The sequence below is a fragment of the Acinonyx jubatus genome, chromosome A1 (assembly GCF_027475565.1).
Source record: "Acinonyx jubatus isolate Ajub_Pintada_27869175 chromosome A1, VMU_Ajub_asm_v1.0, whole genome shotgun sequence".
NCBI classification, from domain to species: domain Eukaryota; kingdom Metazoa; phylum Chordata; class Mammalia; order Carnivora; family Felidae; genus Acinonyx; species Acinonyx jubatus.
This window is the reverse complement of record NC_069380.1, coordinates 73,575,937-73,600,378: the sequence shown is the minus strand read 5'-3', so window position 1 is coordinate 73,600,378 and position 24,442 is coordinate 73,575,937. Positions and strand designations below refer to the sequence as shown.

The following is a 24,442-nucleotide window of genomic DNA, read 5'->3' as shown; positions in this document are numbered from 1 at the left end:
TGTGTAATCCGGGTTGGAAAACCTGCAGAACCAAAGCTACTTAGGCTCTGCATTATAATAAAGTGTGGCCTATGAGTTCAGAAGGAAAGAACTCTGCTATGTGATTCAACACTAAAGAAGACAGAGACCAAGTCCACTGGAAAACAACGCATTTCAGTGTGTTCATGGCCATCGTCCAGAAGAAGAAAGCAATGATGATACATATGCATCCTGCTAGAAAACCTTAGGTGGCTTGCAGCCACATACGAACCCATATCCTTCAGGAGAAGATTTAGCCCCATCTAAAGCAGGGCTGCATGAGTGCAGGGGCAGGATGTATGCCGAGCAAAGAAGCTTCTGGGGATTTGTCGATGCATCCAAGACGGACAAAGGCAGATGCAGTTCCTCCATTGAAAGCAGTGCTGGGGAGATGCATGGAAATCAAAGACAGACAGGCGGGGGGCTCCAGAGACACCACAGGAAAAGAAATGTTCCATCCCTCTGGCCTGCAACAACACTTGATCAAAGTGTTGTTATCTAACCAGAACCTTTTGGTACCAGCATTATAACTATCTCCCTCCCATAGAAGGTCCTCGTTGCTGTTCTGAACTTGTGGTTTCTTTCCACTATGTTGGCCCTGTCCCACCGTTATCATCCCCAGCCATGTGGTGTGTATTCAGATATCAACCTGCCTTAACTGAGACTAGGCTAAAGGAAACAAGAGAAGCATGTAAAAATGGAGATCCAAAGGTAAAATTGGGAAAGCCTTAGAGGAAAAGCCATGAGCGAACAGAGATAAAATATCTAACATTACACTGAAGAAAGGCTTCTGCATTTCTATTACAGAATACTGGAATCCCAGTGAGGACTTCTTCCTAAGTGAGAATTCCACAGAAATCCTGTGGAATCCACAGTCTGTTAATGTGTTTTGATATAGTAAACACATACATATATAAATATGAAATATATAGAAATATATAATATTTACGTATATATAATTATAAATATAATATACATAATAAAATATAATATAAAAATAATATAATATTATATAATTACATAATATATATATTATATATCATATAATAATATAATAGTATATAATAATATATAATATAAAACAATATTATTAATATTATATTAATTTATATTAATTAATTAATATTAAATAAAAATATTAATATATTATATGTAAATAATTACATATTAAATAAAATATTAATTAACATTACATTAACATATTAATTTATACTATTTATTTATATTTATATTATTTGTATTAATTTATATAATTTTTATTAATTAATGTATATTAATTATGTATAATATATAATATAATATTATATGATATTTAATATAATATAAATTAATAATTATATATTTCTATATAATCACATATAATAATAAACTACATAATCATATATTTATATATAATAATGTAATAATATATAATATACAGTAAAACCTTGGATTACAAGTAACCTTTTCTGCATGTGTTCCGCAAGACAAGCAAACACTTCTGCTCGATTTTAACATGGCAAAGAAGCGATGTCTTACAATATGAGTCGTACGTGATGCAGAATGTCACATGATCACAACTGAGCCAATGGTTCTCTCTCTCTCTCTCTCTCTCTCTCTCTTGCTGCGGGATTGTGGACGTTCATCTCCTATGCTCAGATGTTCGGTTTCAGGCCGCAGTGTTTGGCAGGAATCAATGATTTTTCAGGGCGTTGGAAGGTGCCCACAACTGGCCCACATAGTGTATTTTTTGTCCCTTCAAAGCACCTATGGACAGTCTTTGCTTTTCCGTACAAGAGTGGGCTTAGGAATGCTTTGCTTCATTCTGGGTCAGGCTGCCTGCAGATACAGACCATTTCCTCTGCTGCCTTATTGCCACTTACATTCAATACAGTACATGACAAGAGTCTGTTAATACTGCACTGTAGTGTAGACAATGGTCCCCATGCAGAAAAAAGTCGAAAAGTGGAAAGAAGAAGATAATTACTGCGGAAGTTAAAAGGAAATCATTGAGAAGTACGAACAAGGCATGTGAGTGGCAAAAATTGCAAGATTTTATAAGTCTACGTCTGCATCGCTTCTGCAGAAGAGGAGGAGAAAAAGGGAGAGGAATCCCTCACCTCAAATGAGATTAGGGAGAAGTAGAATGTGGGAAGCAGTGCAAAATTTTGTCGAAAAGCACCACCCAAGTAAGGCTGTAGCAATGCGAACAAGGAATCTATTTAACAGTGCAATGTCACATTTCTGTGAAAACCTCGAAAGGAGACAAAAGCACGTGTCACTGGATAGGTTCCTTGTTAAAGCTGCACAAAAAGAAAAAAATTCCACTGAGCCAAGAGATATCAGTGATTCCCTTAGTGACAGCGAAAGTCCTACACAATCACCCTCCTCTCTCGTCTCCCTCACACCAGCCTCGAAAGTGTTCAAAGGGAGGTGCAGTTTAGTTTGTTCATTTCTGTTTATATTTTGTATTATATTACAGTGTCGTAATCATTTTATATGAATATTTTTTGGGGTGTAGAACGAATCATCTGAGTTTCCATTATTTTTTATGGGGAAATTCGCTTTGATATACAAGTGCTTTGGATTACAAACATGTGTCTCAAATGAATTAGACTTGCAAACCAAAGTTTTAGTGTGTATATATATATATATATGTATATTGTATATATATGTATATGTATATATATGTATATGTGTATATAGGTATAGGTATATGTATATATGTATATATATGTATATGTGTATATAGGTATATGTATATGTATATATATGTATGTATATGTATATATATGTATATGTATATATAGGTATATGTGTATATAGGTATATGTATATATATGTATATGTATATATATGTATATGTGTATATAGGTATATGTATATGTATATATATGTATATGTATGTATATGTATATATGTATATGTATATGTATATATGTATATATATGTATATATATGTATATGTATATTTAGTGTGTGTGTATATATATATACATATATATACCATTTTAAAATGGTGGTGGCCAGGCAGAGGAGCTAGAGATTTTGTAGAAATATTGTTGCCTTTTCTTGATCACACATATTATTGTCTTTAAGAAACCCAAATAGTTAAATTTGCTAAAACTATACCACACCGTTTTGTAATATACCACTCTAATGCACAATGCTAAACAAAAACCTGCCTTTAAAACATTTAGAATAAATTTTTTTTACAGCATTGTTTATAGACTGAAGCCATGAGTTTGTACTTGCCATAATTAGTCTAGTTGGCACTATTTCTTTCAGAAAAAGAATACAAATGGCACCGGCTCTAATGTGCATTAATGAAACCACAGTTTGACATTAAAAAGAAAAGCCCCCATCCATGTTTTCTAAGAGTCTACCAGAACATAAATTTACCTTTCCAGTACTCAATTACAAGATCTCCGTGATGAAAACTGGTTAGGAAATCATTTAAAATAATAACATTAGGGATTCCTGGGTGGCTCAGTCGGTTAAGCATCCGGCTTTGGCTCAGGTCATGATCTCACAGTTTGTGGGTTCGAGCCACACGTCGGGCTCTGTGCTGACGGCTTGGAGCCTGAAGCCTGATTCGGATTCTGTGTCCCCTGTCTGCCCATCTCCCCTTGTGCTCTGTCTCTGTCTGTCTCTCAAAAATAAATAAATAAATATAAAAAATTTTTAAAATAATAATGATAATTTATTTTTGTATCAAGTTTACAAAAGCTGTGTTGGGGTTGTGCAAATACAAATGAGGCATGATTTGTACACTCAAATTGTTTATTATTTGGTTAATACCTATTTCTATGACCAATATGAACAAATCAGAGAACATCAAACTGGCAAAGTGTGTGGTTCTAAAAGGAAAAGGAGATGGGAGAAAAAACAATAATCATGATCGTCTGATAAACGGAGAAAAGACTTCCCGTGGAGATGAAACTTGAGTCAGAGGAATGGGTATGATGACCTGGAAGGGGGAGGCCGGGGCCAGAATTGGGAAGAAGCTTTCCGTGCCAAGCTGGCAGCATAACAGCTCACACAAGAACGCAGCAAATATTTGGGGATGCTCAGTAAAGAAACATTGAAATGAGGGGCGCCTGCGTGGCTCAGTCAGTTAAGGTTATGCCTTCAGTTCAGGTCATAATCTCACAGTTCATGAGTTCGAGCCCTGTGTCCTGCTCCGTGCTGACAGTTCGGAACCTGGAACCTGCTTCAGATTCTGTGTCTCCCTCTCTTTCTGCCCCTCCCTGACTCACGTTCTGTCTCTCACTCTCTCTTTCAAAAATAAATAATGGTAAAAAGAAAAAAAAATGTCAAAATGAGAATGCAGTTTTCAGAGGACTAGAAGACACATCTGATATTCAACAAAGGTTACAGGTTGCTAGACAGAGAGAAGAAGCTCCCTTCCCAGATGAACTTTCCGAGAGGACTCCAGTCCTGGCCAAGACCTTGCTTGCACCGTTGTGAGAGATCTTGGAGCTAAGGATCTAAGCCATACCTGGATCCCTGACCGATTGAAATTCTGAGATAATAAATGGGAGCCACAAATTTTGCAGTCATTTCTTCTACAGCGATAGATAAGTAATAAAGGCATTTGGATGTGCACTGATAGACAAAAGATGACAGTACAGGGCAGCAGAGGAAAATATTGCACAAACAGTATTTACCTTATGTGCAGGCATATTAGAGAAAAATAAAAGGATGCAGAGGAAAGTCACACATTTAGAACCTTGCAGAATCACTGAGACCTGAAATGTTAAGTCTGGAATCTTTGGGAATTAAGATATTACCATTGCTATTGCTGGTCATGTATTAAGAATTTTTTTTCAGTGCTAGACAACTTTTCTTTTGATTTTTTTTAAAAAACATTTATTCATTTTTGAGAGAGAGAGAAATGGAACACGAGTGGGGGAGGGGCAGAGAGAGAGGGAGACACAGAATCCGAAGCAGCCTCCAGGCTCCGAGCTGTCAGCAGAGTCCAACGCGGGGCTTGAACTCAGGAACTATGGGATCATGACCTGAGCCAAAGTCCTATGCTTAGCTGACTGAGCCACCCAGGCAGCCCTCAGTCCTAGACAACTTCTGAGCATCGTACTACACGTAGTATGGGACTCAGTTAAAATTTATGAGTACTCTCGAAGTTCCTGTACTGTCCCATTTTACAAGTAATGAATAGTAACTGGGTAAAAGTAACGGGTGGGAGGTCCAGGCAATGGGATCCCGAGGCCCACGTTCCCAGAGATACGGTGCTCTTAGCACGACTTAGGATGCAAAGAATATAGGTGGAGACCACTTGAGAGTGGTAGGGGTGGTGGTCTCCAGGGCTTAATAGTAACCAAAATGCTCATTCCTAATGTGAACAAACTATTGTGCAATATATCTGAATCTGACCCTAAACATAGGGATGTCATAATGACTTTAGTTGTAAAGGAAAAGTTCATTGTACTTCATTGTACAACCACCACAACAAAATTCTTTTTAATATTTAAGAACTTCCTTTTTAGGTTGAAATGTAACTGTAGAGATATGCTGAGCATGCCCTGAATAGAATATATATGGCTTGTGAGCAAAAAATAAATAAATAAATAATATGTGCTTCATAAATGTATATTTTGTGCCAGAATAGAGTCTCAACTGGCTTTATGGTTGGTGGTGGTAAAAGCTACAAGGGACAGGGAATAAATTAATAGCAGCACGGTTGCATGATTGCAACATAACTTTTATCTTAATGACAAGTGTACCATGGCAATAATAAAAGTTTCAGAAACGATGGGGCACTTATGCCTTCAATGAACCATATAAGTAGATATTTATATTATATCTTTGGCAGAGGATACAATCCTATATTTCATCCTGAACAAACCACTGAGATCAGTTGTAGACATCGGAAACTTCTGGCTTATTGGACTTCACTATTCATATATCTATTCACTTCAAAACCTTTTGCTCATGATACACATTTATGGAGGGGCACCTGGGTGGCTCAATCGGTTAAGTGTCCAACTCTTGATTTCAGCTCAGGTCATGATCTCACAGTTTATGAGATTGAGCCCCAGGTCGGGCTCTGCGCTGACAGTGTGGAGCCTGCTTCGAATTCTCTTTCTCTGTCCTTCCCTGCTCTCTCTCTCTCTCTCCTTCTCCCTCTGTCAAATAAAGCTTAAAAAAAATAGAAGTAAAAAATACAGATCTGTTGAAGAAGCGTATAGGCAGGACTGGATCATCCAGAAGCAAATCAGCCCTGTGCTCTAGACTTGTTTGCATTTGGTAAATTGAGATATACCCCTATGTCTAGGCACTAAAATGCAAACCATATCACAGTCAAGGGATGTGGGAAAATGAGGGAATTACAGGGGTCACTGATGGATGAGTTTTCTAGCTCACGGAAGTGGTGATGGTGTTTACAAAGAGGATGGGGAAGATGGCGGGGTTGGCTGCATGGAACCAAGGTCCTAACGATGATACGCATACTTAAAGGTGAAAAATGAACACATACACTGTCAAGAGAAAAGGCAAAAAGCATACTTCATTATATTAAACCTTAGTTCTAGCGAGAAGGGGAAAACATTGTAAATTGTAAATACACCCCCCATGGGGTTTTGAGGTATAAATTCACGTCACCTGTATATTCCGAGAATCCCAAGAAAGGTACTTAATTTATAAGAGGCTCTGGTTGTTATTACCTACCGTCAGGCATGTTCAGAGGTGTAGACACTCCTCTCTGAAAGACAAACAAACAAACTTCAACCTAGGATCTCCAAGAATTTTCGCAGAGATGGTGGGAAGACTTGGGGCTCCCAGCAAAGATGAGAAAACACCCCGGGGCAACTAGGTGGCGTCATGGGTGAGTACCCACAAAGTTGTGGTATCTACAATGGAGTGAGGATCACACCCACACAGGCTTCCGATTTGGGAGTTAGCAGTCACAAAACACAAAACAAGCACGTTTAACATGTTTTTGAGAAAACTATAGTGAACATTTGAGCAAGATTGAAGAAATAAACCAACAGGTTTAAAAAAAATAATGAAAAGAATATCTATAAATGAGAACTATGATTGAAAATTTGAAACTCAAGATGAGACACAAGAGAGTGAGAGAGATCCCCAAAGCCATCAGAATACAGTCCAGGGAGAAAAGGCTTAGAGAGAAATGCTAAACATTATATAGAAAATAGAAAGATCCTAATAAAGACTTCATTAACTTTCCACAAGGAGAGAGGGGAAATACATTTAAAAAGAGGCACTATTCAAAGAAATAGCGTCTGAGAATTTTACAGAGAGGGAGACCACAAACCTCAGATCCAGGAAGCATGGAAAATGCAAGTAAAAGGAAATCCACACTTCGACATTTCACGTTGCAATGAAAGAACCTCAAAGAAAAAGAAAATAAATTAAAACCACTCGCGGAGAAAAGACAGATCACCTACAAAGAACAATGAGGCTGACAGTTGAATGACAGGATCAACAAATGCAGGGAAAACAGTAAAATAGTCATTTGAATGTTCTAAGAGAAAATAGTCATCAACTGAAAAATTCAAAATTCCAATCAGGAATGATATCTAATAGTTTTTGTACCTGAAACCCAAAAGTGTCTTGTCACCAGCATACTTTCACTGAAGGAGGTTGTGAAGACACATTTCAGAAAGAGGGGAAATGATTTCAGAATGTAGTTTTGACACAAAAGACACTGGTGATTTCTTTTTTAATTTAACCGTCTGCGTAAATGCAAGTGAACATTAGTTTTATGTAACAACAACATGAGATGTCTGGTTTGAGTGGTTGAAATAAAGCAAGCAGAACGTGGGTTGGGGACGGAGACTCAAATCTAGGTGGTAAAGTTCTCAAGGAAAGGAGGGGAATAAATGAGTCTGTAGGGGACAGGAATGAGGGGAGTGCCAGGGAGCAAAGGTGTCAGAGGGAGAGGAGCTGATCAAAGAAGGTCTTTGAACTTACACTCTGAGAGACAGAGGAGGAGATCCCTGAGGGCTGAGTCTACCTTAAGGAAATGTAAATTTCTGGCCAAGCAGTATAAATACCCAAGTCAAAGTGCCTTTACAATTTCAAGTCCATATGGTCTTTTATGTGCTACAAAAATGCACGGAGTTTAACAAGTGAAGGAAACTCTCTGCACACGAAGAGTAAAAGTTCTTTACATCCTGGGACTGCCAGGGGCTTCCTACTCTCATTAACATATCGTTCTTACCCCCTTGGCTTGGCCTGGTCTCATTAAAGGTAAAAGAAGCTGTAAGCCTCATGCCACAGTGCAAGGTTTTATGTTCGAATGTATTTATTTAAAGAAGTCAGAAGGGAGGAGATCATTATTACTCAGCTTAATTTCACTTTGAAAGGGTAGCTCAGGCATCAGATGCTAATGTGTGCAGTTTCCTAAATAATCCCCTTTGAACAGTAAAAGCATTTCTTTGTCAAAGCCTTCTTTTTTTTGCCCTCTCTCTCCATCAAAGGAATAGGAAAAAAAATGTTGACTTTCTTTTGATTTTTATTTCATACTGTACCAATTTGTTAGGAAAGCTTTTTGGAGATAATCTTTATTTTCCCAGATATGGTCAAATATGAAACAGTCAAGTAATTAATTTATCTTCTAGAAAGATGGGTCCGCAATGTGTATTTATAATAGGGCAGAGGACCAAGAATAATAAACAAAGCTGGTCATCTTAATTTACACCTACTTGACGTTTCTCGGAGCTTTTGCATTCAGTCTCCTTCCTGGTGGCCTTTAGCCCGGAGACTGTAGAACAGCCCTACGTACTTGTTTATTTCCTCGTATCTTTCTGATCATCTCCTTGTGACAAACCGCTATGACTTACTCTGGGGCCCTGACCTGTGGGTCTATCAGTAGAGCCTTGGTGCTAAGATTCCTTGTATTCTTGTATTCAGCATTCTGTGCGAGATAACCCTTTCGATTCTTAAAGAGCATCATGACCGGATTTTGCTATCCTTTACCCTATCGTCGCTAGAAGTAATCCCATTCCTTCCCCTTATCTCCAGCGCTTCCTGACTCTTGTGTCTTTCATTCGCTTTACACTTTTTGGTCTCTTAACCACGTGCATTCCCCAAGAAATGGTCCTAGGGCATCCGCTTCTATTCCCCATCTCTCCCCTCAGTGTGCTTTGTCTTGTCTTATAGAACAGCCTCTCTATAATTGTGTAATGCCCAAGGTGGGTTATAGGGCTCTCTGGAAAAGGTAAAACCTGACACACCAATTAGGTCTAAACTTGAACAGCTAGCCTGGGTGCTTCTTTGAACATCCCACACAAGAGTCACATTATAATCTGTTAAACTTGAACATATGATTGTAAGAATGAACAAACATATCTGATACTTTAGAATAAAGCAATGCAAGATATTAGACATTATTCATGCGTATGGTTTATATTGACTGAGGCAAGAATTTGACAAATAACATAGACAGATAGCCCCATATTAAACCACCCGTCGTTGAATGTTCTAGCTTGTTCCTTCCTAACTCTTGACATTAACTGAATCACTTTGGCTAATGAGGAGGAGTGAAAAGCCAAGGATAGTAAAAAGAATACATTAACCCTCAAGATGCCTATGCCTCATAATTCTCTCCTTCCTTGACTCCACCAAAGTAATTCAATGAACCTCAGTGCAGGTTGAAGAGAATCATTTTCCGTTTGGCCTTTTCCTAATTGGTGTTGAGTCTTGTTGTGAGAAAGTCTATAAAACTGGACATTGGATTTAGCTTTCTTTGATACTTTTGTAACACATTGGCAGTCAAAATCAATGTCAATAGTTTTTATATAATATATGTATTATATTTTTATGCATACAATTAAAACATAAGTTGGCTATTTCTTTTATGACATAAACTCTGGATAATTACACAAATTAAACATAATTAAAAATAATTAAACAAATCAGCATTCTTCTAAGCAGAAACCCAACTTCCCTAAAATACTTTAAAATCTCATTCAGCTTTATAATATATACTAATAAAAAAATTCAATAGTTTTCTGGAACCATTAAGAGTTATCGATGATGTTCTTCTGATGTTACCCTTGTCACTCTCATGACTTGCGCTATCCTCTTTTTTTCTCGATCACCACTATAATTATGGCTGCATTGTTTATAAATATTGCTTCAAGAAACTGTAATGTCACATCACTGTTTTCGTCTGTGTGCCACTGACTAATTACAAAATAACTTTCTAGTCTGAAGCATTTCTTACGTAGTTCAAGGTAAGGCTTTGCTTTTTTTTAATGTTTATTTATTTCTTTGGAGAGAGAGGGTCCGCAAGCAGGCGAGGGGTAGTGAGAGATGGTGAGAGAGAATCCCAAGCAGACTCCATGCTGTCAGTGGACAGCCGGACATGGGGTTCAATCTCAGGATCCTGGGATCATGACCTTAACCGAACTCAAGAGTCAGACGCTTAACTGACTGAGCCACCGAGGTGCCCAATTTTGCATTTATTGTTCTTAAACTTGATGGTACTATTTTTGTGTTAATTCGAGGGCCACCCGATGAAAAGCCACGTGGATTAAAGCAGGACGTTCAAAATGACAGAACAAGTATAAAGCCACCCAGAGGTTCAGGAGAGCACATAACTATGAAGGAAAAGGCAAGGAAATGATATGCTAAATTAAGTTAATTATGAGTGTTTTAGAAACTTCATTGAATCTTTTAGTAAATATGAATCTTTTATTGAGGCCAAAGTTGTTTTCTGTCTTCAGTAGACCCCAGTTAATCCTGCATTGCATTTCTGGTTCTTCTGTCTCCACCCCAAAGTCTACATTGGCTTTTGATATTTAAATTCCTATCTTGTACAAATAATATGTATTATTTAAGAGCATAACAGATTCATCTATACGTACACAGAGTTTACTAACGTTTAAAACCTCTGAAGGTCTAAGTTGTTCTGCTTGTTTTTTTTTCAATTAAATAATGTAACATTTGGGAAACGGTTTCTCTTAATAAGACATTAGAGATATAACAATTGAAATGCACTTAAAAAGACCACATTATCTATTAAATTAGCCACACTTAAAATTACTTTATGGCCCTAGAAAGAAAATGCTGCGTATGCTGAGAGGAGGCCCCACTGTATAGTCATAGAATCCTTTTGTGAAAACTAAATACATAAAGGAGTTAAATAGATGCTCACCATAGCCTGAACCATATATAAACTCCTAAGAATTTATTCCTATGAAATAGTTTAATAAGACAATACTAAACTATTTGTCAAAATAAAATATTATGTCAAAAGTGACGATTATCGATGAGAGCAAAATTCTCATATAAAAATAAAGGATTAATTTAATAGTTTATAGTGCAAAAGTTAGTGTAAGAGTATGCTTCTATTAAAATAATTAAAATGCAACAGAAAATTATTTTAATATTTATGATATAACATTAAACTTTAAAATTCTGGGGAAAGTGGATGATAGAGGAGGGTACACATGAGTAGCACTGAGGGGAATATAGGAAATCTCTGAATCTTCTGCTCAATTTTGCCATGAAACTAAAACAGCTCTAAAAAAATCTACTGAAATATTAATATAAAATTTAGAATATAAAATTATACGTACACTTGGGTGGGAAAATTTTTTAAAAATCCCATATACCTTGATAGTTTTTTTTTAATGTTTATTTATTTTGAGGGAGAGAGAGACAGAGCGTGAGCAGGGGAGGGGCAGAGAGAGAGGGAGACACAGAATCTGACATAGGCTCTGGGCTCTGAGCTGTCAGCACAGAGCCCCAAGCGGGGCTTGAACGAACTGTGAGATCATGACCTGAACTGAAGTCAGACGCTTAACCGACTGAGCCACCCAGGTGCCCCTACTTTGATAGGTTTTAATTTGTGGTAGTAAAAATAATGAAAACAATTTTGTTAGATTTGTCAATTTTTTTCAGACATAAAGTCTCATGATGATCGTAAATAATGTTTTTAAGCATTCAAGAATGATTTAAAATGTAATGTCCAAGGATCTACTGATATCATTGATAATTTATTTTTTTTTGAGAATTTTAATAGATACTGAATTTAAGAAACCAAGGTCCGGTTGGTTCTGCGACCTCTGCTTCTAACGCACTTGCACACCCACATAGACACCCTTTTACACACACGTATGCAAACACACACGTGCACATACCCTGCAAACATACTGAGAGACGCGTTACTGCTTACAGATGGAGAAGGGATGAAAACAAATAAGAGTACAAATTACTTGTTTACATCTTTAAGAATATCACCATGAGCGGGGCGCCTGGGTGGCTCAGTCGGTTAAGCGGCCGACTTCAGCTCAGGTCACGATCTCACGGTCCGTGAGTTCGAGCCCTGCCTCGGGCTCTGGGCTGATGGCTCAGAGCTCAGAGCCTGGAGCCTGCTTCCGATTCTTTGTCTCCCTCTCTCTCTGCCCCTCCCTCATTCATGCTCTGTCTCTCTCTGTCTCAAAAATAAATAAAAACGTTAAAAAAATTAAAAAAAAAAGAATATCACCATGAGCAATCCAATGGAAATAATTTTTCAAACAAAAATAAAATGCCAAAGATATGTTTTTAATATTATTTGCTTTTGGTTGCTGTTACTCTCGTTCCTCTGTATCTATTTCGCTCAGCCCCCATACGCACCCCCCACCCCTTCTGGCAACCACCAGTTTGTTCTCTGCATTTAAGAATCTGTTTTGTGTGTGTGTGTGTTTGTTTCCCATTTTCCACCTGTATTTGTTTGTTTGCTTTGTTTCATAAATTCCATATAGGTGTGAAATCATATGACATCCGTCTTCTTCTGGCTGACTTCTTTCACTTACCGTTATATCCTCTAGGTCCATCGGTGTGGTTGCAAATGGCAAGATTCCATTCTTTTTTTATGGCTGAGTAAATTCTTCTATATATTTATATACACCGCATCTTCTTTATCCGTTCATCTATGGATGACACTTGGGTTGCTTCTATATATTGCCTATTGTAAATAATGTTGCAGTAAATATAGAGGGATGTGGAACTTTTTGAATTAGTGTTTTTTGTGTTCTTTGGGTAAATACCTAAGAATGGAATAACTAGATCTTAAGGTAAGTCTAATTTTAGTTTTTTGAGGAAATTCCATACTGGTTTCCACAGTGGCTGCATCAATTTGCCTTCCCAGTAACAGTGAAGGAGAGTTTCTTTTTCTCCACATCCTTGTCAATACTTCCTATATATATACCACATCCTTGTCAATACTTCCTATATATATATATATATATATATATAGTGTGTGTGTGTGTGTGTGTGTGTGTGTGTGTGTGTGTGTTTTAATTTCAGCCCTTCTCATTGGGTAAGTGATATTTATTGAAGTTTTGATTTGCATTTTCCTGATGATTGAGCATCCTTTCATGTGTTGTTAGCCATCTGTATTTCTTCTTTGGAAAAATGTCTATTCATATTCTCTGCCCATTTTAATTGGATTATTTGGGGAGAGTATTGAGTTGTATAAGTTCTTTATATATTTTGGATATTAACCCCTTTTTGGATATATCATTTACAAATGTATTCTTCTACTTGGTAGGTTGCCTCATGGTTTTGTTGATGGTTTCCTTTGCTGTGTAAGAGCGTTTTCTTTTCATGTAGTCCCAATCGTTTAATTTTGCTTTTGTTTCCCTTGCCAGAGAAGACATATCTAGAAAAATAGTTCCATGGATGATATTAAAGAAATTACTGTCTGTTTTCTTCCATAAATGTTATGGTTTCAAGTCTCACACTTAGGTCTTTAATCTATTTTGAGTTTATTTTGGGTCCACTTTCAGTTTTTTGCAGGTGGCTGTCTGTTTTCTTAACACCATTTGTGAAAGAGATTTTCTTTTTCCCATTGTATATTCTTGTCCCCTTATAATTTGCTTTTAGTGAAAACTATACTTTTATAAGGAAGATATAAACAAGAAAACATTTGTAGGAAAGAAAGGAGGGAGGAAAGAAGCAAGGATGGAAAAAGGAAAAAGAAAGAAAAGAAGGAAGAAAAAATCTCAAACTAAAACAAAACAAAAACAAATCAAAGCAATAAAACCTTACCTCAAATGGATACGACTTACACATAAGGAGCACTAACAAATGTGAATGAATGAATGAATGAATGAAATAGCATGTTCTTCTTTCTTCTGACTCACTTTTAGTCCCTATTTCTTTGATGGCTACACTACAAACAAATGAATACCATATTTTCTTTTTTTAAATTTTTTAATGTTTACTTTTGAGAGAGAGAGAGAGAGAGAGAGCAGGAGAGGGGCAGAGAGAAAGGTGAGGCATAGAATCCCAAGCAGGCTCCATGCTCTGAGCTGTCAGCACAGAACCCAGTGTAGGATTTCAGCTCAAAGACCACAAGTCTGTGACCTGAACCAAAGTTGGAAGCTTAACTGAATGAGCCACCCAGGCGCCACATGAATATCGTATTTTCTACTCTCTGTGAGCCTCTCCCATAGCACTCACACATAAGTGCCAGTGAACAATTTAAATTCACTCGGATTTTTTTCCAGTGTAGTAAAAATGATGACTCTTTTCAGCTACTTTTCCTTTTTATTTATTTATTTATTTATTTTTATATTTTCAAGGTAATTTTTAAAGTAAGCAATTTACTGTCAAATGTCTCACAAATGAAAAAAAATAAGTTATTCATATTATTTTACTAGCTCTGTCTTCTTGTGTCTACCAAGAGCTTTCATATCAATAGCTCTGTCTTTTGGGACTGTACTCAAAATGGTGTCTCTTGATTGTACCACACAATGCATTTTTTTTTAAACATAGAATTTTCCTTTGGGGTGTTACGAGGAGCAATTTGCAGTGATCTTAGAAATGTGTTATGTAGGGCCTCCCCACTATCCCAACCACCACCACCACCACCCCCCCCCACCCCCCCCCCCCCCGCCTCTGGATCCCTGAGCCCGGCCAGTCCAGTCTGGTGCAGCCGGGTGCAGCCTGGTTCCTGGAAGGATGAACTTTGGGCATAAATTGGAGGCATCCATGCAAGAAGTGCTACTTGGAGGGTGAGAAGGTCTGAAAGAAAGAAATGCCCAGACTGGGTTCCAGTTGATAGTAGGAAAGGTTCCCGAAGCTCAGATAGGAGATCTGGACAACAAAGAAATATCTGGTGCCTTCTGATCTCACAGTGGTCAGTTCTACTTCTTGATCTGGAAGCTAATTCATCTCTGAGCCGAGGATGCCTTGTTTTTGTCAACCATGTCCTTTCACCCACCAGCGCCATGGTGGGTCAGCTGTACCGATAACACCATGAAGACTTCTTTCCGTGCATCGCCTTCAGCGACAAAAGTGTCTACCGTCCATGTAGCTGCTGCCCCTGAGGTGGGGGTCCCGTTCAACAGAGAGAGAGGTGCCCCCCCCTTCCTTGACCTACTCCTCTTTCGGGCTCAATCAGCACTTCCCTTCTTTAAGACCTGTACTTCTGAACCTTTGATGCTTTCCTCCAGCCCCTCTTAACAAGAGACTTATTGGGGGAGGTGGCCTCTCTTTTCTCCCCTGTCTCTTACGACCTTCCCCACTCTGCTTTAGAATTCTTGATTGTCAGTCTCTGTCATATCCAGGGATGGTTTTGTTTCCTTTCCCTTTCTAACTGCCCAAGGGGCTCAGAACCCTAACATCCCCTTCCTTTCACTACCTTCTGTTTGGGGTGTAGATGGAAGGGACTGACATAGGGGAAATGGAGGAAGGTACATCAAAAAAGAGGAAACCACCAAGCTGAAAAGGAAAAACAAAAACTAAAGCAACATATTGTCCTGGAGGCAAAACATTTGTGTATAAAGCTAAGGATTTTCATGAATAAGGTCATAACTATGATGATTGCATCATGTTACTGCCTTTGGTTTTACACCCCCCTAGTTATACCCTTCTGTTCCACAACAGGAACTCTTAGAATTCCAGAAATTCTAGAAGATTCTAGAAGATCCTCAGTTGTTCTGTGGACTTCTTTCTGGTCATCCATTGGGATTCTACACAGAGGCTTGTTCTCTGCCTACCCATTTAAGAATGACAATTTACTTTGTCAATCTGCCCACGTTTTCACTCAACTTTGCCACAAGTGGCTGTCTCCCTTGGTTCAGGCATCCACAGTCTCCTGCAAATATCTTTGCTCTACTCTCTTGCCAAGTCATGTAAAATGAATTCCTGTTATTAGCATCCTTATTTCCTCTCTTTGGGAAAATAAATTAGACAGATGTGTCCTATTTTAGAGAAGGACACTTGTATGAATCTGTACATTTTAGAGTTAGGCGAGCCTTGAACATTATTTAACTCAACCAATTCAGCATTGCCATTCCAACATTTTCTTTTATCACAAACACTACTAGAGACTGCCAATCTTACTGATGAAAATGTAGCCTATCCCACAAAGGTGTTGGCACAGAAGAGTGGTTAGAATTTATTGATTTAGTAAAATTATGTTCCTCAAGTAATCGTACAAATGTAATTTCAAACTTGCTTTTGCTTGCAGTTTTTATGTGACCTATATATGGAAATATCAAACTTGATGTGATCGGTTTTTTTTAAATTTTTTTTCTCTTATTTATTTTTGAGAGACACAGAGAGATAGAGCATGAGCAGAGGAGGGGCAGAGAGAGAGGAGACACAGAATTTGATGCAGGTTCCAGGCTCTGAGCTGTCAGCACCTAGCCTGACGTGGGGCTCGAACTCACGGACCATGAGATCATGACCTGAGCCAAAGTCTGACATTTAATCGACTGAGCTACCCAGGCGGCCCATGATGAGACCAGTTTTAATGTTTATATTGCCTTTAATAAATTCCACATTTTTATTTTACTTTTGTAAGCTTCTTTATTTATTTTGAGAGGAGGGAGGTACAGAGGTAAAAGAGAGAGAATTCCAAGCAGGCTTCACACTGTCAGCACAGAGCCCGAAACAGGGCTCAACCTCACAAACTGTGAGATCGTGACCTGAGCCAAAACCAAGAGTCGGACACTTAACCAAATGAGCCACTCAGGTTCCCCATGAATTCCACATTTTTAAACAAAAAATTACCTATCGCTAATTTACATTGTTGAATGATTGTTGAAACAATGTCATATGAACAATCAAAGCATGAACCAAATGAATGCTCAAACTAAAACTTATAAATCCGTTATAAAAAAATGTACACCTATTAGGTTCATAACATATGTTGACTAACCATCATGGAATATAGAATGTAAACACAATGGAATGACAAAACGAGGAAATCTTAGGAATTACAGATCTAAAATATATTGAAAGCATGGGGCACCTGCCTGGCTCAGTCGGTTAAGCAGCTCAGGTCATGATCTTGCTGTCCATGAGTTCGAGCCCCTGCTTCAGATTCTGTCTCCCTTTCTCTCTGCCCCTCCCCCACTCGCATGCTGTCCCTTTCTCTCTCTTTCTCTCTCTCTCTCAAAAATAAACATTAAAAAATTAAAAAAAATAAACAGAGGTTCTCCAATTAAAATGGGGATGATTGGTCCCCCCCGCCCGTCAATTTGGGACTGACTTCTTTGAGGCACTTGTATGAAATGATGAGAGTACAGGGAATAATGAAATAAGAAAGACATAATAAAAAAGAAAAGAAAATGGAAGTTAAAAAAAAAAAGTAGTATTTTGCCCAAGACCCTAATTTATGAATAGGTAGTACTTGAACTTGTGAAATGTGACTGAGATGCCAGGACTTTAGTTCACTTTTTACCACTAGGTTTTAAATAATACTGCATTTTAAAAATTAGTAAATAATTATCTCATTTTCTAGGGAGACACTGGGACCTGTGATAGAAAACACAGAGTGTCTCATCACCAAGAACTTGATATCTGTGATCTATTAAAATTATCACAAGGAAAAAGAATGCAAAATTACCATACACAGTTTCCTTAATATTTGCTTAATGCCCCCAAACATGCCTTCCTTCCATAGAATATAAAACTTCAGTGGGGAGGTTCTACGCACGGAATACCAACAGTCATTACCACCATCATCGCCAATAACAACAAAATAAATACCCGCACATATGAAGTGTGAGAATTCCCTCTATACTCAGAAAAGTAACGTTAAAATGTCTGTGTATTCAGCTGAGCAAAAGAGGATATTATCTTTATATTTATTACTGTAACATTTTCAGGTTATGGTAGTTTCAGTTTATAATATTTCATATGAAAAACTAAATAAAAATAAATAGTAAGAGTCTGCAAAGAATCCCATTTAGGATGAACGTTCAGGTTATAAATACTGAACACATGAGTGATTATCAGTATAATGCGCACAGAGAGCCTACTTCAATGTGTCAAAAAATTGCTAAAGTAGCACTTTATTAATAGATGACATAATGATATTTTAATATTTTTGCCATCAGGAAACGGCTTGGCTGCAAATGATCTACACTGGAAGCATTTGGCTATGAGATGTTATTTTTTTTTTCATCTGCGTAGAATTTTCCATCAAATCTTCCGTTAAAAATACAATCACAGAAATGCAATTTTCCTGATTTTTTTTAATAAAGCATCCTAGAGATATCCATTTACATGAGAATCTATTACAATGGCCATAAAACAGTCTTGCAAGTTACAAAAGGTAGATTTTGCCCTAAGTTTTGTGTGTGCTGTGAAGCTACAGGAATAAAAAATCTCACCAGAGCATGGAAATTCAGACTGTGGATGCACAGCAAGGCTGACCCTACCAGTTGAAAAGGGTTTTTAAAAATAAAGGGGTGCCTGGGTGGCTCAGTTGGTTAGACGGGCAACTCAGGTTTCAGCTCAGGTCATGATCTCACGGTTTGTGAGTTGGAGCCCTGCATCAGGCTCCATACTGACAGCTTGGCGCCTGCTTGGGATTCTCGATCTCTCTCTCACTGTCTCTCCGTCTCTCTGCCTCTCTCTCTCTCTCTCCCTTTCAAAATAAATAAATTAATTAATTTAAATTATTATTAAATTTAAATTTAATTTAAATTAAATTAATTTAAATTAAATTTAAATTATTAAATTAATAATTTAATTAATTGATTGATTAATTAAAATAACAAGAGAAACATTCAAATCCGTGTTCAGTACAAAGGAAATGTGGATTCGGTTTCCAACCTCCAGTAAAATAGTGTCATGTTTCATAGATTGTTTTTTCTAAAGATGGTTTTTCAAGTCCTCCTCAGATTGTCTTTTAAATACTCCTTAAACTTAAAGGCTGTTAACAAAGGCGTAGCAAAAACTCAAGTGCGATATACCCAGACTGCAGTAGGAGAGTGAAGTCCCTTCACTCATTTGTTCATTCAACAAATCCTTACTAAGTGCTTACTATTGCCGACTAATAGCCCCTGCACAAAATCCTTCCTTTACACGCTTTACGATCTCGTGGAGTGGCAATTAATAACGACAGTAAGAGAAGTAAATAGCATATTAAATGATAAGGACTGCAAAGGGGACAAAATGATGCTTCATGAGATGAGAAATGCCTGGGGGAGGGATTTCCATGGAAAGCCCCTCGGAGAAGAAGGGATTCGAGTGGAGATGGACTGAGAAGTTAACAAGTTAGCCATGCAGGTACCAGAAGACTATCCTGCGGCTGGGGGCGGAGAACCTGCCAGAGACCCATGTGGCTAGAGCCGAGAGAACAAAGAAATGAACAGAGATGTCAGCACAGTAATGACAAGCTGGACTATGGAGAGTCTTAGAGGGCGGAGTAGGGATTTGGGCTTTGCTAGGGATCAGAAGGGAGCCTCTGGAGGGGTTTGAGCAGAGGAGCGACATCAATGGACTGAAATATTCACAAGATGCCTCTGGTTGTCCTGGTAAAAAGACCCTAGAGGGAGCAAGGCCAGAAAAAGGGTTGATTTAAAGACTTGGCCAAATTGTTTTCCATTTTTTTAAAATTTTATTTAAAAACTTTTAAGTCTATTTATTTATTTTGAGAGAGACAGAGAGAGAGCACAAGTGGGGGAGAGGCAGAGAGAAGGAGAGACAGAATCCCAAGCAGGCTCTGCCCTGGGCCTGATGCAGGGCTTGAACTCACAAACTGTGAGATCCAGACCTGAGCCGAGACCGGAAGTCGGACGCTTAACCAACTGAGCCACCCAGGCACCCCTCCATCTGTTTTTTAAACCAGGAAACCTTGAGTCTTGTGGCTTGAAGATGTATGCTTAAGAAGTCTACATTATATATTCTATATATCATATCTAACAGTCATAAATATCACTTAATTTCAAACATTAAAAATATATGAAATATTATATAAACTTACACATGCACCTACCAGTATGTGAAGTAATCAAGAATAACCAGCACACCCTGCTTCACAATAATTCCTTTGTCTTCCTCATCCCAGAGATTATCACCATCATAAATATAATGTTTCCGGGTCTATGATTCATACTTCACATTTTAAAATCAGAACTAAGAATGTAAGGGTGTTTCCTTTTCATCAGTTAATAATGTCGGGAAAGGAGAAATCTTCCAAGGATTTCAAAGAAGAAAGGTAACGTAGCGAATTGTTTACAAAATGTTGAGAAGAGGAGGAAGTAGAATCGGATAAGAAGACAACCCAGAATCCATAAGAGCTTTGAGGCTTTTAACACCGAAGCTGCTGTTGACGCTATTTATTATTTATTTATGTAACAGAAAACTAGACGGTGCAAAGCCAGGAGCCTGGGTTCCTGCCTGTGCCCTAGGAAGAACCCAGAGGACCGCAGTCCCTGAATTTAGGGCTTTCTTCCTAGAAACAGAGGCCAGGGACACCTGTCACTGTGAGGCCACTGAAGCCTGGTTACTGCCGTGAAAGAAAGAAACACAGTAAAGAAAAAATGGAAAGTGGTTGGTAATGAAATCTAGGAAATGTAGTTTTCAGGCTCCTGGCCCTCTGCCATATAGAGAAAAATCATGACAGGTTAGAATAGGGTAGGAAAGGGGCGCCTGGGTGGCTCAGTTGGGTAAACGTCCGATTCCTGGTTTCGGCTCAGGTCATGATCTCACAGTTTGTGAGTTCGAGCCCCACATCAGGCTCCATGCTGACAGCAGAGAGAGAGGGATTCTTTCTCTCTCTCTCTCTCTCTCTCTCTCTGTCTCCCAAAATAAATAAATAAACTTAAAAAAAAAAAAGAACAGAGTAGGGAAAAATTCGACAAATAGCTAGAACACTTCAATAAAATCTTAATTTTTGAAGGTTTCTTCCCTCCCAACAACATGTAAATCTTTAAAATTACCCGGAATTAATATCTGCCTTTGGTGGAGGGGTCCAGTTTTACCTTTCCTTAATGCAACATACAATTGGTAACAAATATAGCTAACAATTAGAATTTATACCATAGGCTCACTAAAGACCAATGCCACTTTTATCATATATTATTTTAATGCTTATTGTTTTTGAGAGACACAGAGAGAGCGTGCGCGGAGGAGGGGCAGAGAGAGAGAGGGAGACACAGAATCGGAAGTAGGCTCCAGGCTCTGAGCTGTCAGCACAGAGCCCGACCTGGGGCTCGAACTCACGAACCATGAGATCATGACCGGAGCCGAAGTCAGACACCTAACTGACTAAGCCACCCAGGCGCCCCAATTTTATCGTATTTTCTGCTTATTCATATATGAAGTTTTTTTTCAGGGCTCTGTTTTCTATTACATAAATAAGTATATTTATTTATCTCTATACCTGTAATGATTGCTTATGGGCCGAGATCAGGCAGGAAACATTTTTCCACGTTAAGCTTTTTTAATATCGTCTTAGTTATTTTTGGTAACTATCTCTTTCAAATGCAATTTAAGATTGTTGACGTTTCTAAAAAATTTGGTAAGAAATTATTGATATTACCTTCAATTCAGAGAGGAATCGCGAGCACTTTATATATTTGTGTTAGTGATCTTATCATTATGAATGTGGTATCATATCCTAAATCTGTCTTAATAAAGTTTTAGGTGTCTCCACACAAAATACTTTATCTTTTGTTGATTATTCCTGAACGTTTTTGTTGTTGCTGTAAGTAGTATCCTTCTTTTCATTACTTTAAAAAGGTAATTTGTGCCTAGCATATAGGAATACAATTGACTTTTAAACTACTTAGCAGTGCCTGGGTGGTTCAGTTGGTTCAGTGTCCAACTTTGGCTCAGGTCATGATCTCACGGTTTGTGGTTTCGAGTCCCGCATAGGGCTCTGGGCTGACAGCTCAGAGCCTGGAGCCTGCTTTAGATTCTGTGTCTCCCCTTCTCTCTCTCTCTCTCTCTCTCTCTCTCTCTCTCTCTCTCTTTCTCTGCCCTTCCCTTGCCTGTGCTCTCCGTCTCTCAAAAATAAATAAATAAAAATCAAAAAATTTTAATTACATATTGTAAATCTATGAGGTACTTTTTATTCTGGTGACTTATTCATTCCATACCTGGAAGCTTGTATCCCCCACTCTCCTTCACCCATTTTTTAAGTTGTTTTCATGTTTACTTATTTATTTATTAAGAGAGAGAGATAGAGAGCAAGCAGGGGAAGGGCAGACAGAGAGGGAGACAGAATCCCAAGCAGGCTCCATATCAGCACAGAGCCCGATGTGGGGCTCGAACTCACAAACCGCGAGATCGTGACCTGAGCCGAAACCAAGAGTCGGACACTGAACCGACGGAGCCACCCAGGTGCCCTGTCCTTCACCCATTTTACACCCATACCCCACTCTCTCTGGTAACCATTAGTCTGTTCTCTGTATTTATAGGTCTGATTTTCCTTTTCTGTTTACTCATCTGATTTTAGATTCCACACGTAAGGGAAATCGTATGGCGTTTGTCTTTCTCTGTCTGACTTAATTAACATCCGTCATCTCATATAGAGACAATGAAAACTATGGAAGAAAATTTCCTTTGCAATGAGAACGTTTAGGACTTAATCCCTAACCCCTTCTCCTGTCTGTCACACAGCTGTTATTGTAGTCCCCACGCTATTCATTCCTCCCCCTAGTGCTTATTCACCTAATAACTGGAAGTTTATACCTTTTGACCCCCTTCGTTTACTTCTTCTTTGCATACTCCCCGCTCTAGTAATCACAAATCTGATCTCTTTCTCGACGAGGTTTTGCTTGCTCATTCTCACTTGGTTTGGATTGCACACATAAATGAGATCCTATGTTCAGTATCAGTAAATGAAGCTACCCTGTTCCAGATAGTGTTCTAGACTTGGACTGTGTCACTGAACACGGTGGACAAAGGGACTCATCTATCTCAACTCTGTCAAGTGATGCATGGTTTTTCACTATTTTCTGTTCTCTCTCCCCCTCGTTTCAAAAACAGGCACTGAATTTGATCTAAGGTATGTAGCAAGATGTTAAAATTGAACGATCGAAGCTAATTTCTTCTGACGCTCGAAGTCAGTGAAGAACAATATCTTCCTCAGTCACAGCGAGTAAACAGACAGGCGGGCAGGACTTGGAGGAAAGGTGGCAAAACAGGCCCTGTGTTCCGTGTACTTTTGCTCATGCAAGTGAATGAATCTGAATGTGCTAGGGAGTTTAGAGTCTGGAAATTTTGGTTCAAGAGTCACTGAATGCCTGAGAACTTATAATAAGATTATTCTTACTTTTCTTAAGTTGAAATTAGTCCTGGAAGTTATGGAGACCCAAAGGCAGGGGATTAAATGCACCTTTGACGTCTCTCCTTTCCGCTGGCACCTTATTTCCAAGGCAAATAAAAACCTTTGTAAGAGGACAGCACTCATAAATTAGTCCTTCAATGTTCTCACACAAGGAAACAATTCACCATGAGTGAACAGTGGTGATAATAAAACACCGCTAATGAGGATAGCCAAGTAACTCAGATTGTAGCATCAGATAAAATACAAAGCAGCCATGTAGGCAAGGTTGATGAATTATTGCTGGTCTGTCTCCTTATCCTCTCTTCTACCCTTTCTGAGTCCCAGATGTAGGTAAGGTGGAAAGATTACCAAACACTTCTCAGGGAGAAAACAAAAAGAACTTTCAAGAATAAAGAAATAATAAAATTATCGTGACTTTAAAAGTCAACAGATGGATTCAACAGCAGGTTAAGGCACAGCTTGCAAAAGGTAGTGACCTGGAAATTACACAGGACGCAGTAAAGTAGATGGTAAAAGAAAACAAGAGAAAAGTGTGATCAAGAGACGTGGGGCATGGAAAGAGACCCCTGAGGTGTCTGATGAAGGCCGTATCTCTCCAGAAGAGATTTGCATGGGCTTCTATCAGGCCCCCCTGGGAGCTATCGGTTGAAAATCATATTATCTTATTTCTCAACTCCAGCATTACCCGAACCATGACAATAATATAAATAATCCGAATCCAAATCCTAAATCTATGTGCAAGGAAATTAATCACTATCAATTATCTGCGGAAAGATTATTCCCCTTCGGAGACCCTAGGCTGATGCAGATAAAAATTACCCTTGTCACAGAAAACCTATTTGCTTCTACTGATCCTTTTTAGAAAAGCTGTAGCACCGTGAGGATCACAGATGGTTGTGGGGGTTCAATCATGGGAGCCGAAGGTGCCAT

General features: G+C 38.4%; 1 pseudogene; it reads left to right on the top strand.

The window, feature by feature from the left end:
• Nucleotides 1–104: 104 nt before the first annotated feature.
• LOC106976966 (glycoprotein-N-acetylgalactosamine 3-beta-galactosyltransferase 1-like) lies at nucleotides 105–750 on the top strand (annotated as a pseudogene).
• The last annotated feature ends 23,692 nt before the right edge of the window (nucleotides 751–24,442 follow it).